The sequence below is a fragment of the Bombus vancouverensis genome, chromosome 2, assembly GCF_051014615.1.
Source record: "Bombus vancouverensis nearcticus chromosome 2, iyBomVanc1_principal, whole genome shotgun sequence".
NCBI lineage: Eukaryota > Metazoa > Arthropoda > Insecta > Hymenoptera > Apidae > Bombus > Bombus vancouverensis.
This window is the reverse complement of record NC_134912.1, coordinates 20,320,540-20,333,484: the sequence shown is the minus strand read 5'-3', so window position 1 is coordinate 20,333,484 and position 12,945 is coordinate 20,320,540. Positions and strand designations below refer to the sequence as shown.

General features: G+C 39.5%; 1 protein-coding gene and 1 long non-coding RNA gene across 7 annotated transcripts in view; one reads left to right on the top strand and one right to left on the bottom strand.

Moving 5' to 3' along the window:
- The window catches only part of LOC117160078 (uncharacterized), a 126,636-nt gene extending 113,695 nt beyond the window's left edge, over positions 1–12,941 (bottom strand). Inside the window, exon 1 of the long non-coding RNA XR_013060507.1 lies at positions 12,531–12,941. This is a non-coding gene — a long non-coding RNA (uncharacterized LOC117160078). The remainder of the gene's footprint in view (positions 1–12,530) is intronic.
- LOC117157886 (protein O-mannosyl-transferase TMTC1) overlaps positions 1–12,945 on the top strand; it is a 278,211-nt gene that overhangs the window by 89,492 nt on the left and 175,774 nt on the right. The gene's annotated exons all lie outside the window — the stretch shown is intronic.

Genomic DNA, 12,945 nt, shown 5'->3' with positions numbered 1-12,945 from the left:
ACGATATCACGGTGGAGCAACGTTTCACGAATTTATCAACGCACTTGATAATAAATTTATGACGCCACCGTTCCAGCCATAACTTCACCAGACTCTGAATTCACCTTCGAAGCCTTGTAACCGGCCGATGCCATCTGTACCAAGTAATTGCAAGAGTTGAATATCGGAATTTGGATCTTGCTCGTGAGAGAGATCGAATAACTTGCTGTTTCTACGCGACATCTCCGAGTGAACTTCGAACAGACGGAACTTCGACGCGCTCTCTTCGAGTCGATGCAATTAACATCACGCCTCGGCTTGTTACTAGTAACTACCAGATTACGAAGTTATAACTGTTCGAATTTATGCTTGCTGCATCCAATCGCACGATACAGACGCAGAATGCATCGCCAGAAAACATAGAAGACGTTTATCCTTTAATTAGATAATAACATTTAAACGTAGATTATCGTTTGTACGCAAGAATGGACGTGGAAAAGCGTGATAACCGAAACAAAGACGCGATGAATTGAGAAAGTGTTAATCGTTAGCCTACGTTAAACGACTAATTTAGACTTTAAGCGAGCATTCTAAACGAGCAAGACGATCCACAGAACAATCGTAAGGATTTGCCCTAACACGCGTGTCCATCAGAGAACGTTCGATAATCCGGCATCAAAGAGGCGTTGTAGATCCCTGAACAACGCGATTATAATTGAAAACAAACCCGTGGCCCCGATAATTATCCGGCTAAATATTTAGCTTGTTCGAGCAACATAGAGCGGTAATTATCACGAACCTTGAGCGGCACGTCGAATCCTCCTATTATCGTCGATTCTCAGCCGGTGTGTCTGTGAAGGCTCAGCGAAATCACGCGCTGCTACGTATGCGTAATAATCGATAATTAGAGCTCTTCCACCCTTCCCCCTGCATCGCTGAAGGATGTCCATTTGGGAAACGCGATAGCCCAGCCATGCCTATTATTATCAGTGCTAATCCCCAGATAACACCCGACATCGGTAATCGTGTACTCGCGTTATTGCAGTTTCTGAGTATTATGAACGTTACACACGATTCTCACTTCCATAGATCTCTCCTTTCGTTTTCTTCTCCCATTGGCACGCCTTCGCCAATCCAAAACTTTCGTTCGTTCGTCGAATCGATCAACGATCGCGCATCGTTTCTTGGAGGTTTCCTTCTTGACCGTGAGCGAATTAAAATTACAGGGCCCGATGCAACCCGGTGGTAGTTTACCGCCGACCCCCGTCGGTGAAACGTGTTCACCACACTGTGAATTATTAACGCGAGCATTTCTCATTTCCGGTGCGCTCATGCGCGACAGAAATTATTGGTGATCTCTGCAGATATATTATGCGGCCACCACGATTTATACGTCATCACGACGAGGATTGTACGGTTTACATCGATCCATCGTGGTAAGCTGTACAATCGTCCTATCTTTTTCAAACCTCTAGTTTTCCCTCGACTCCCTACCTTCGTCTCGCTACCTTTCTCTTCTTCTATTCTTTTTTACTCTTTCCTCGGGCTGAAAACTGATACAGGAACGCGGGACAATAACCGCGCGAATCTTAAATAAGCGCATGTATTATTAACGATGTTAAAAGATGGTGCACCAGCAGAGGTTACGCGCTGGTAGTTACCACCGCTGCATGCATCGTGGAGGCGGAGTTGTGCAGGGAATTTCAAAGTCGTTCCAATATTTTTTTTCTTTTCTTTTTCTCGCGAGATAGCGCGTCGTGGTGCTACGTTTAAGGCGAGATGAAAAGATATCTGATACCGTTGCTTGCGAAGATCAGACGTGCAAAAGATTTCATATTATCATAAACGAGGAGTTACGGACAACAGTCGTAAACGAATGGTAAAGAATTGTAATTTTTTTCTCATGATGAAAAACAAAATTTTCAATGGATCTAACGTGCGTTTATAATTGCAAATTACGCGTGCTATATTTAAAGAGAAGTGAGAAGAAATTCGTGATAAACTATTAACCCCTTAACCTACAACTACCGGCATAGCCCGTAGTACGATGATCGGGCCAAACGTAAATCGGCCCAAAATTCTCGAACGTAAATCGTAGGTTGAGGGGTTAAATCTTCCACCTTTCGTGTCACGTAAATATAATGTTCTATTTACTTTAGTCTTCAGTGTTGATCAAGCTGGTTCCAGATATCGATGCACGTCTATGTTATAGAATTGTCAGAAAGTGCGTTTCTACTATTAAGTTTCTACGATGATCGGGCCAAACGTAAATCGGCCCAAAATTCTCGAACGTAAATCGTAGGTTGAGGGGTTAAATCTTCCACCTTTCGTGTCACGTAAATATAATGTTCTATTTACTTTAGTCTTCAGCGTTGATCAAGCTGGTTCCAGATATCGATGCACGTCTATGTTATAGAATTGTCAGAAAGTGCGTTTCTACTATTAAGAATTGATGAAAAAGAAGAAGAATTTGTTTCACAAGGTAGGCGTCAGCCCAACGCGAAGTTAATGCAATATTTACTACTGCTTTCGCGAATTCAAATTGTCAAATTCCATTCTGAATTTTAAGAGGTTTTTCAGCGCGTCTTTTTGCCACTATCTTATCTTTCACCTAAAATGCACAATTTTATGAAATGTGAAAAAAGTTATCAAAGTAATATATAATATTTTTTATGGAACAAACATTCCCAAAATGTAATCCGTGGAACGTATATCGGATTTACGCGTTGTTGCACAGTGTTCTGGAATTTGCTTTATTCGTGTAACAAAAATTGTTTCGACTCCAAAGCGTTGCGCTCGAAATAATAAATAAACCTCACACGACGCCCAACTTTTGTCGTTCAAAATACTGGAATTATTTGCCACCAAAAGAATTACTGCACCGCTTTATACGCAGATAAGAAATTTCGCGTAGATCGCTGTACGGTTCTTGCAAAATTAAAAAGAACAAAAAGAACGAGCGAAACCTGATTTTAATCGTATACATTTTAACGTTTTCCTTAAACCACGCTCAACGTATGTAAGACCGAATGACAAACTAATCAAGATTCGATCACAAAAAAAGCACATACAAAACTTAAAATTCAATTATGTTCTTTGCAATTAACGCAAAGTTTTACATACTTCGGAGTCTTTACGAGCGCCTTGTAATTTCAAAAAAGGAACAAACCTTTATCCAAACTCGTTTCCTCGACTTTTATATATTTTTCTAAAAATTAGGAAACTTTTTAACGGAAGGGGAGCACGGATGGGAAACGACCCGGAGACAGCAGGATTATCAACATTAATTAAGCGTATTAAGCTATCCCCGTATTAAGCTGCTCGAATTTAGAGAAATTTTGCTGTTCTCTCTTTCTTGCGTTCACTAAAAGGCAACAAGTGCCGCGAACAAGATATCTGACGACGACTCGCAAACGAAAGGAAATCGAAACAGATAGCCCGTTCGAAAAAATAAAAAAGAAGCAACAGTGGAAAATAAGAAGGAGAAATGAGAACAGGAACTGGGAACGAAGAAACGATGAAAGAAGCTACGGAAGCAGAAGCCAATTGCAAAGGGACGAACGAGGGAAGGGGTGAGGCGAATCGAGCTGGATAAATCGGGTGACACGAATCGAGCTCGATAAATCGAGCGACGCCGAGGATAGAAATTTGGGTTAGTTCGGCCGTAAAATACGGCCAACCATCCGTGATGGAAGAACTTGCCGTGGAAAAGTTTTAGTCGCTAATTACACCATCCCGGTGTCCGTGCGCGTTGCAATGTGCGTGTGCATGTAAAAACACCAGAGGAAGGTAAATGGGTGTATTTTCTCGTGGAGAAAAAGTGGACGAGAGAATCCTCTTATTTCGTTCTCGACAGTTGTGACAGCCAGCACCGAAAACGTCGACGTGCCGGACGGACGGACGCGTCGTCGACGACGCGAAAACTTCCTAGCCACGCCACGTAGAAACGATGTGTCTGCCGCTTTAGTCCCGTCGCGCGCCATAATGACGCCATCGTGAAACCTTTATCGCGCACGCTCGCCTAGATGAGCCGGGGTGTTAGAAAAATGTTTGAAAAACGTGTACACCTTCGTGTGCGACGAGCCTCTACGAGAAGTTCGCGCGCTAAGAGACGTACGTAGGATGGAATACGTAAGAAGCAGTGGCAGAAGCATAGAGAGAGAGAGAGAGAAAGAGAGACAGAGAGGGCTATGTGTATCTATATTCACCGTATAGAGTTCATTTGGGGAATATTGGAGGCTTTGAGTTTCGCTAGCTCGAAAATGTTCGATACGTTCGAGTGGTACGTTGTGTTCTATAGAAAGTGTTTTGATGCTCCAACCGTGGTACGTATTGTTTCCGTTGAAATCTGATGAGGTTCGAAGTTGATACTATATAGGTTGGTTTGGAATTACGAGTTAATCGAATAGGATGAGATACAGAGTAATGAAAGAAACGTGTATTGTTCGATCAACATTTGCGTAATATCGAATTGCGTTTTAATTGGCAAGTGTTACGCGTGCAGATTTTCAGCATTTCTCAACGTTTATGTCGTATCGTGAATATTAATATTAATGTAAGAAGAAATAAAACAACCGAATCTCCGCGTGTAAAGAAATATGTAATTGGTTACTCGAACTGCTATTGAAATCCCATGAACGAAAGTAGCATATAGTTAAGTACGCAGAAAGAGCATTCGTATCTACAGTTTCATTATTACAAGTTAATTGTTGGCAAATAATGTGGATATTCGAAATTCTGTATCTTCTTTCAATGCAATCTCTGTCCTTTTCTATATTTATCCAATTTTATCGATTAAGTTAGCAAAGAGAACTCTGTGATCTCATTCACAATCGCGAAAATAGCTTTAAGAGACCCATTGAGAAACAGCTATTATTCTTTCTTCCTAACGGTTCGATTGGGTACCAGAGATTTGTAACCTGAATGATGCTGTTAAAATATAACCCAAGACGAGATTAAAGATAAAAAATGGTAACGAGGTAGACGAGACTATTTAACCTACTTACGTTACTGCTATCTAGTATTAGGGTGCGAGTAATATGTATTTTGCAACATTCTTCCATTGATATAACTGTTTAGTCCATAGTTATTTATTTTGTAAATTTTCTACGAGGACAAATAACAATTTATCGTTTATATACGTAATTGGGCACAAATGCCGAATGGAAACAGCGAATAGATAGATCAGAAAATTGTCATACGTCGTTTTACGATTAAACGCTTCTCTAGCAATTATACCGTCAGTGTATGTTCACATCATGTAGCACGAGCTGAAACTTAATCGGGGATTACTATCGGAAATAATAATCGTTGAATGATATATGCGATATGTACAATTTATAAAGCGAACTTTTATAAATTCATTATATATGTGGGTCGGTACATGACGATATTTAAATTCATATTTCATATTTTCAAATTGTTTCATTTGACGCAAATTCATTAATAGTAGATTTTATAATATTTCATATTTAATTGAATATGATTTATCTCTATTTAAATATCGAATTTTAAAAATGTCTCGCTACGCATTGTTACGATATTTTTTAATCGCCACAAAACAATCAACTTTGTAATCTGAAGATCGGCACGCTTTCGTAAAAAATTGAAAAGTATTATTAATGAAACTTTACGAGTTGTTTGACAAACAATAAAATTAGAGAAATTAGAAAGCTACGTACCTGACTATCCTGTTTGTCGTAAAATAGTAAAATTGTAGAAAATAGCTTAATAATCTACAACTTGTGGCTTGTCAATCCACGAATATTATTAGTTGCTAGACTACCGTATGCAAGAGATTTTTTCATCATCACGATCAATTTTTGCAACGTGTAGCAATTACGTAAGCAACATCGCAATTTATGAAAGCAATAATCATTCCGTTTTCTCGAGTGCCGCACGTCATGTTTCCAGCATCGTGACTCTGATATATACGGATAAATTACAGCGTGTGGCTTGTTCGTTTCACTTTTGTGACCCGTCTACCTGACACCGTTACACCGTAAAATGTATGACGTAACTTGGTATTAGTTTACGGCGGACTTTTACACCACGAAACGCACGGGTTGTTACACCTTGAAATATTCAGCGGGATGGCGATTTCAGGCGAAATTCACACATGCAAATACGCGGATGAAGCCGCGAGTTGGATGTCGTTTCACGCAACATCTGCGGCAATGGTAACTGTTCTAACGAAAACGTACAAGGTTTCCGTGACTATACCAACAGCTAAAGCCAGAGGAGAGGGAGAAAGGGGAGGGCTGGGATGTTATATCGACACGGTACAGCAATTTGCCATCGACGACATCCTCGAGGATCCCTCGATATGAGATCGTCTCCTCGACCTGTCTTCGCAACGTGTCCATAAAACTATCGTCTACCTTTCCGCGGCTTTTCTTTGTCCCTTTGTCCCGTCTGTTTCGTGGTAACACGTGTAAAATCGAACGGAAGGATATCTCGTTCCTCTTTGTTATTCGCCGGCTGCGTAAAAGCGCAACATTTGTAAAGTTTTTGCTTGATATTCATCGCTCGGCTTCTGCAAGACGGATACGCTAGAGAGGAAATCGTAAGATAAAATGGCTAACAGGTGTTGAGAATATGGAAATTTGAAGTGTAAAGATAACATTATATTTTAATGACGATGACGATATTACAAGAAGTATTTAGCACGAACTTTATTACACATATATTAGCTATGTGAAATTCTAGTAATTTTTTTCATGAAATTCTTGTATCTCAGATGTTTCTACGATGTTTCTAGAAGAATGGCGATCGTTCGAAAATTAGTTGATAATCGCTCGGATATTTTACTGATACTTTCAATTGCGCCTTCGATGAAAGAAACATGACGTTATTTTAAAAGATACGCGAGAAAGATGTTGGTATAGCTAGAATGAAAAATGCTGCGCACAATTCGAGACTAATAGGAAGCAGCATAGAAGAAAAAATTCACTGAAAGATATACGTTCCTCTTATATGCGTAATAAATTCTTCATAAAATAAAATTCCTGCTGTAATTCGAGTTTCCTACTTTAATAACTCAAGTTTTTCAAGAACTTTAAACTAGAATTTTCTGAAAAACGTGAAAGGAAGGACGCGACTGAAAACACGGTGGTAGTCGAAAAAATTTTAAACGTGATAATCCTGAGAAAACGGGTGCTCGAGCAATTCTTCCTGCAGAATTTTTACTATCCTACAGTGCTTAGTTTCTTAGTTTCTTTCGGATGGCTGAGAGAACTTGTCCGCCAGGTAAAACGCAGATCTACGGCACGCAGTCGTGCCTTGTGTGCTTGGCCAAGGTACACAAGATGGATATTTTCGTAGAACGGGCGTTCTGAGACAATACGAGACTCTCGAGACGAGAGGGCTTCGTCAGTCTTCGCATAATGAGGCTGGCCTTGTTCTACTCTTCCATGCTGGAGCACGCCGATAAGGGTGTCTCTAGGTAGCCGGCTGGACGAAGGTTCAGCGACGAGAGGAGGCGAAGAAGTCGCGCGGTACAAGTATCTAGCTAAGAATATAGCCGATCCTGAGATCCTCTGATTTAAGTCATTAATCATAAAAAAAAATATCGTAGACTAATTTTGTGTTCCTGTCAACTAGATTTGCATCATAGTAATGTGATTTGCATCATAGTTTGGCCATCTTTAGATATATTAGCATAAAGTTAATTTTATTGTAAAAAGTAACGCGTATAGAAAGGAAATATAATGTCTGCTATTCGATACTCTTTTGTTTGTTATATAACATTTTGGGAAACGAAGAATAATGCAACCGAGTATAGTATCTCAGAGATGTATGTAACTGTAAATAAGGAAAATACAGCAAAAAGAAAGGGAAGTCTCTGGAATTTCTTCGTACATTTATAGAAATTCTCTCTCGTTCGGGGCACAAAAGCACGTCAATTTCTTATTTCATTTTAAAGAGCGAAATCAGTAGGAAAATATAAATTGCGGAGAAATTCTAACGAGAACAAGGCAAAAGTGCTACTTTATCGAATTTACTTTACCATATAACGTAAGAATTTTTCGTTCTTCTGCGAAGAAATTAATTTACCTCTTTTTTAAACATTAATAACGAAGAGTAGAAACCTTTTCCATTAAAGATTTTGACGACTCTATCATTCAAATAGTATCTCCTATTTCGATACGATCGGACAATTTTCGATCAATTAATTTTTTCGCGAGAATGTCGCTTCTTACGAAGCTCAGCTTCGCAGGTTTGCTTATTGTTATTTAATCTTCTGTTCATTTTCCGAGACGCCTTTTGACCCATTGAACGAACAGCAAACGATTCATTGGCGCACGAGGGGCTTAGAAGTTTATCCCTTGGGGCGAATAACCTGGGAAGTAAGGAGAGATTTCCAGGAAAGATCGGAAGGATTGTATCGAAGGCAGTTTCCAGAGGGTCGAAGGATTGTATCGAAGTTTTTACTATTGCAGAGAGGAAGTCGAGTGTTCGGCATCTCCACATTGTCGTTTTGTAGGTCAAGAGAGGAATGAGACGAAAAACCTGGCCACGGTCTCACAACTTTCGCCATTAGCTGTATTGTTCCGATCCTCGAAGTTGTTCCATCGTTTACTATGAAAATACTGTTTCTCGCGTGGATCACATTAGCATTCGTTTTCCACGTTTCGATTATTTCGTCGAATCACGAATTCACTTCGCTGCACTGCTTTCTTCCATCTTGCTCTCCCTTTTAAGACCACTGGCGATATTTTCGCGAAGTAGTTTGCTTGATCTTAAAGTTTATCGTATAAACGAGAGAATGACAAAACTTCTTTACAAATTCAATTTTGCTTACATTTTTTATGTTACTTCGTAAAGACTGAGTTCTTACTTTTTAGTCTTCTCGTGATTCAACGTAAATCTCGATTACGAGTCGGTCAAGTGCGGATTTTTAAAATCAGAATATATAATTTGTACTAATGTGAATCTTTATTATGCTGCCAATCTTTCGCCGTTGACGTGATATTAAATTTATATAAAGAAACTTCGAATCCCTTGGATTATGGTAGCCAATAAAAGTTATTTACGATTCATCTAATATACATGTAGTCGAGAAAGAGAATTACAGAATGATTTTAAAGTTGCTGGTTGTAGTACAAACTAAAACTTCTAACTAATATAAACGTCAAAAGGAGACGACAACACGTAGAATATTATTATTAGGGATTCTGTTGTCTACGCGAGTTTAGAAGCTTATAGCGAAAAGCTCTCTGTCCCTACTGCAAATTCCCTCGCCACACAGTGCTATAAACGAAAACGCTAACTTCCAAAACACGAGTAGCTAAGTTAGTTGGTTTGCACGAGTATAGCAACTCAGCGAACGATCCGTCACTGTAAAATTGAACGCGCGCGGAACATGTTAATCTCTGAAAACACTTGGTCGCGATGTTAAGCGCTTATTCCGCAAAGCTGCGGCGCAGTTTTCTTCTTGGTCGTTTTATCCCTCCTGTTTCCTCGTCGAAAGTAACAATATAACTTTCCCAAGACAAGTGACGGGTGTGTCTTGAAAGTGAAATAAGGAAAATAGGGAAATTTTTTCCTCCATCGTTCCTTCTTCTTGTTTTTCTTTCCTTTCTTGGCCTGCTTCCGGTACGGAATAAGACGGTTAGAGGCGACACGTCCCTCTCTCAGGCTGACACAGCGCACTTCGCCAGAAGTTCCGTTCGGAATTTTAAAACGCCCGCGTCAACCCAGCGAATAGTTAGGTCAACCGGGTAACTTGGAAACTCCGGAAAAAATTGAAAATCTTTTAGCGCACGTTTATTGTCTCTTCTCTTTCGCTGAGGATGTGTCGTGAAATTCTCGTTCGTCTACCCGTCGACAATCTCACATGGTACAAACTTTGCGCTCAGTTGATGCAAACGAGAAATGCGAATTTTACATTTTCATTTCACGTTTTCCCTTGTCCGTACCTATATACATATATTCCTTATTTTATTATACTTTCTTATAGCTTTATTTATTGTTATATCCGACTATGCTGATAATTTTTGCAGACTATCTAATTTATCGATAATTTCAACTGTTCCGAGAACGAAAGACGATTTACCTACTTCGTATTCTGCGCATAGCAAATACCAAATACACCCGCACATTACGCGATACATATGTATAAAAAAACGCGATATTCTCTACAACTGCAATCGAAACTTAACGCAATACGCGTAGGTACTTGAATCGTGACTAAACAAAGTTATTTTACCATTCGCGTCTCCAATTACTGCTATAGCTCTTAAGTTCTCTCGAACCACCACCAAGCGACTCAGCGTACGGTGACAGCGAACAATTGGAAACGTGTTCACGCCGACTGACCTTTCCCGAAATTGCACGAAATCTATCCTGAATAGGGCCTTAGTACTGTTTCCACGTTTCTCCATTGTCCTACAATACCCGGTGGAACTAGCACGATCCAAGAGGAGGGATAAAGAAAGAGAAAAGACCGGTCCGACGAACTTATCGTCCTGGCTAGCTTTAGATGAAGGATCTCTGTTGGTTCACGATGGGTCGTCTCTCCTCGGGGCTTCGTCATATCTGGCCTGGAAATGTATTTCAATCCGCTAGAAGATACTGTCCGTCTCCTCTATTTCATATGGATGTTTCTTCATCCCAAGTGGCACAGAAACAGGGATTGGTAGGGCATGCTGGTATACGCAGAAGCGTTTAGTTCAAGGCGTCACTTTATTCCTTAAATACCCAAAGGTATTCTACCCATGGAATTGTACATCTTTTTCTTCTCTTCGTCGCTAAATAGCCCTGGATATCTTGCGAGGATGGAGAAGTTAGCCTGCCCTCGTCTCTCTTCAACCCATCCTGTCTTTTCTTTTTTTTTTCTATCTTTCGTTTTTCCTTCTTATTCTCCGTTCTCTTGCTCGCAAAGCAATTTATACGCGCCTCCACCTTGCAAACAGCCAACCATTACTCGAGAACGATAAAGCTTCCCGAGCTTTGCGAACACGTCCCGGCTTGCATGCACGAGACCGAATTCTCTCTCTATCTTGTTTTCTCCCCGTCTCTGTCTCGGCGATTTATGTCGTTCGTAAGTTAAGAATCGCAAGAGAGAACCAAGGAGAAATTCGTTCGCGTTAATTGCTATGTACCTGGCACCTTCGACGATTCTTGTTAACGTTCGACTCGATCGTTAGATTGGAAAGGTTATTTCTATCGGCCAGCTAATTGACGACTAGTGCAAGTACAGTAGGTTAGAAAAGTCTATATACATCCTTTAATTTTATGAAATTTTGTCATTTCCTGGATTTCAAACAGGCGTAAAGTGTTTGTGATGATTGATTTCGAAATTGCTTTCTTGTCCGGAGTTTTGTGATCGATTCCTGGAAATTGGTTGGTATACGTTTGCTCTTGAGATGAAAATAGTTAGTAACACGCGAGAAAATAGTTAGTAAGGTTAAAAGCTGCGATGAAAATTTCTTATAGACCTATAATTGCATAGATGGAAATTTCTCGCTCGATACGCTATAATCTCCTCTATAATTAAAAACAGCTGATCACTTAACAATTTTTAGGAATGGAGAAGTCTACTATGCGATATATTTTATTTTTATTATTTTATTATATCCGTGTTTCATACATGTTTGTATGAAATCGAGCTTGCAGCAGGAACATATAGCGACGTTATCCTGTGAATTAATTAATTCAGAATTGGACACAATGTAGCTAAATTTCCCATTAATTGCTTTTTCATAGTCACCCTGATGAATTCATTCAACTAGATATGAGATTTATATCCTGTTATATTAAACGCAAATTGCGTAACGCTATTAAGTAAAGAAATGGCGCGACATAAAAAGGCAACGCGTGTCTTGAAATGCTAATATCGAGAATAAAAGGGAATATTTAACTTGGCTACACTGCTCTATTGAAATTATAAGGAAAAGAGTCGTTTAGGATCTCATTCACGATCGGAGAAGTACGCTCGAATAATTATTTAATCTCGCATGTCGTATAATTCGAATCTTCAATCTCAATTATCAATTATTAGAATCACGGCCATTCAATTCCAATAATTTTTTTCCTCAACGTATAAAATTGTACACGTACCGAATTTTCTATTGCTATCAAACGTGCTTGTTATCAGAATACTTTACTATTTGTGAACATTTTATACACAAATTCTACCAAATGTCCAAATTGGACAAATTGTGAATGTAAACAACTAAATAAAAAAAAAATTTTATACACTAACAGAGATAAAAGAAACTTTTCAAATTAATTCTCTGTTGGCAAGCTGAACAAGCATATTTATATCCACGTTTACCGTTTTTACGATTTTATACTTTCAAGGAATCTAGAAAATTTCTGGAATACTATAGTTTTTATTACGCTATACAATAAATTTTTAAATGAAATGTTCCAGAAGTTTTCAAGAAAAATAAAATTCGCTTCGAAGGAATTCACGAGCGAAATCTCGTCGGGTTGCCTACGGAGGGTTAAGCATCAAACTCTATTGAATTCAGCCATCGATGCCATAAAAATACAGCTGAGCACATAAATCAGCTTTTTCGTTTTACAAAACAACAAGCACTTACGATCTTTTCAAAAATCCCATAAGAGTTACGATCGCTCGATGAAGGCCAAGAATGGTAGAAGTCTTTCGTTTCAGGAAGCTTTCCATCGTGAATGGAAGTTGTCGTCGAACTATTGCCAGTCCTTTCAGGAACGGTTCGTATTTCACCATTTCCTCGCAGCGACGTCTCATCGATGCTGCGCCATCTACGCACGCGATAGAAACAACGCGCGAACAGAACATACGCCGCGGAATGTTCGATGCTTCGACTGATTGCAGCTTTACAGCCTCTGACTCGATAAAATTCACGTCATAAAGTTAAGGCAGAAAGGATAAAAAGGAAGGGAAGAGCACAGAGAAACGGATCAGAGGAACGAGAAAGATAGAGATATAGAGAGAGAGAGGGGGGGAGAGATAGGGAGGATAGAGACAGAGAG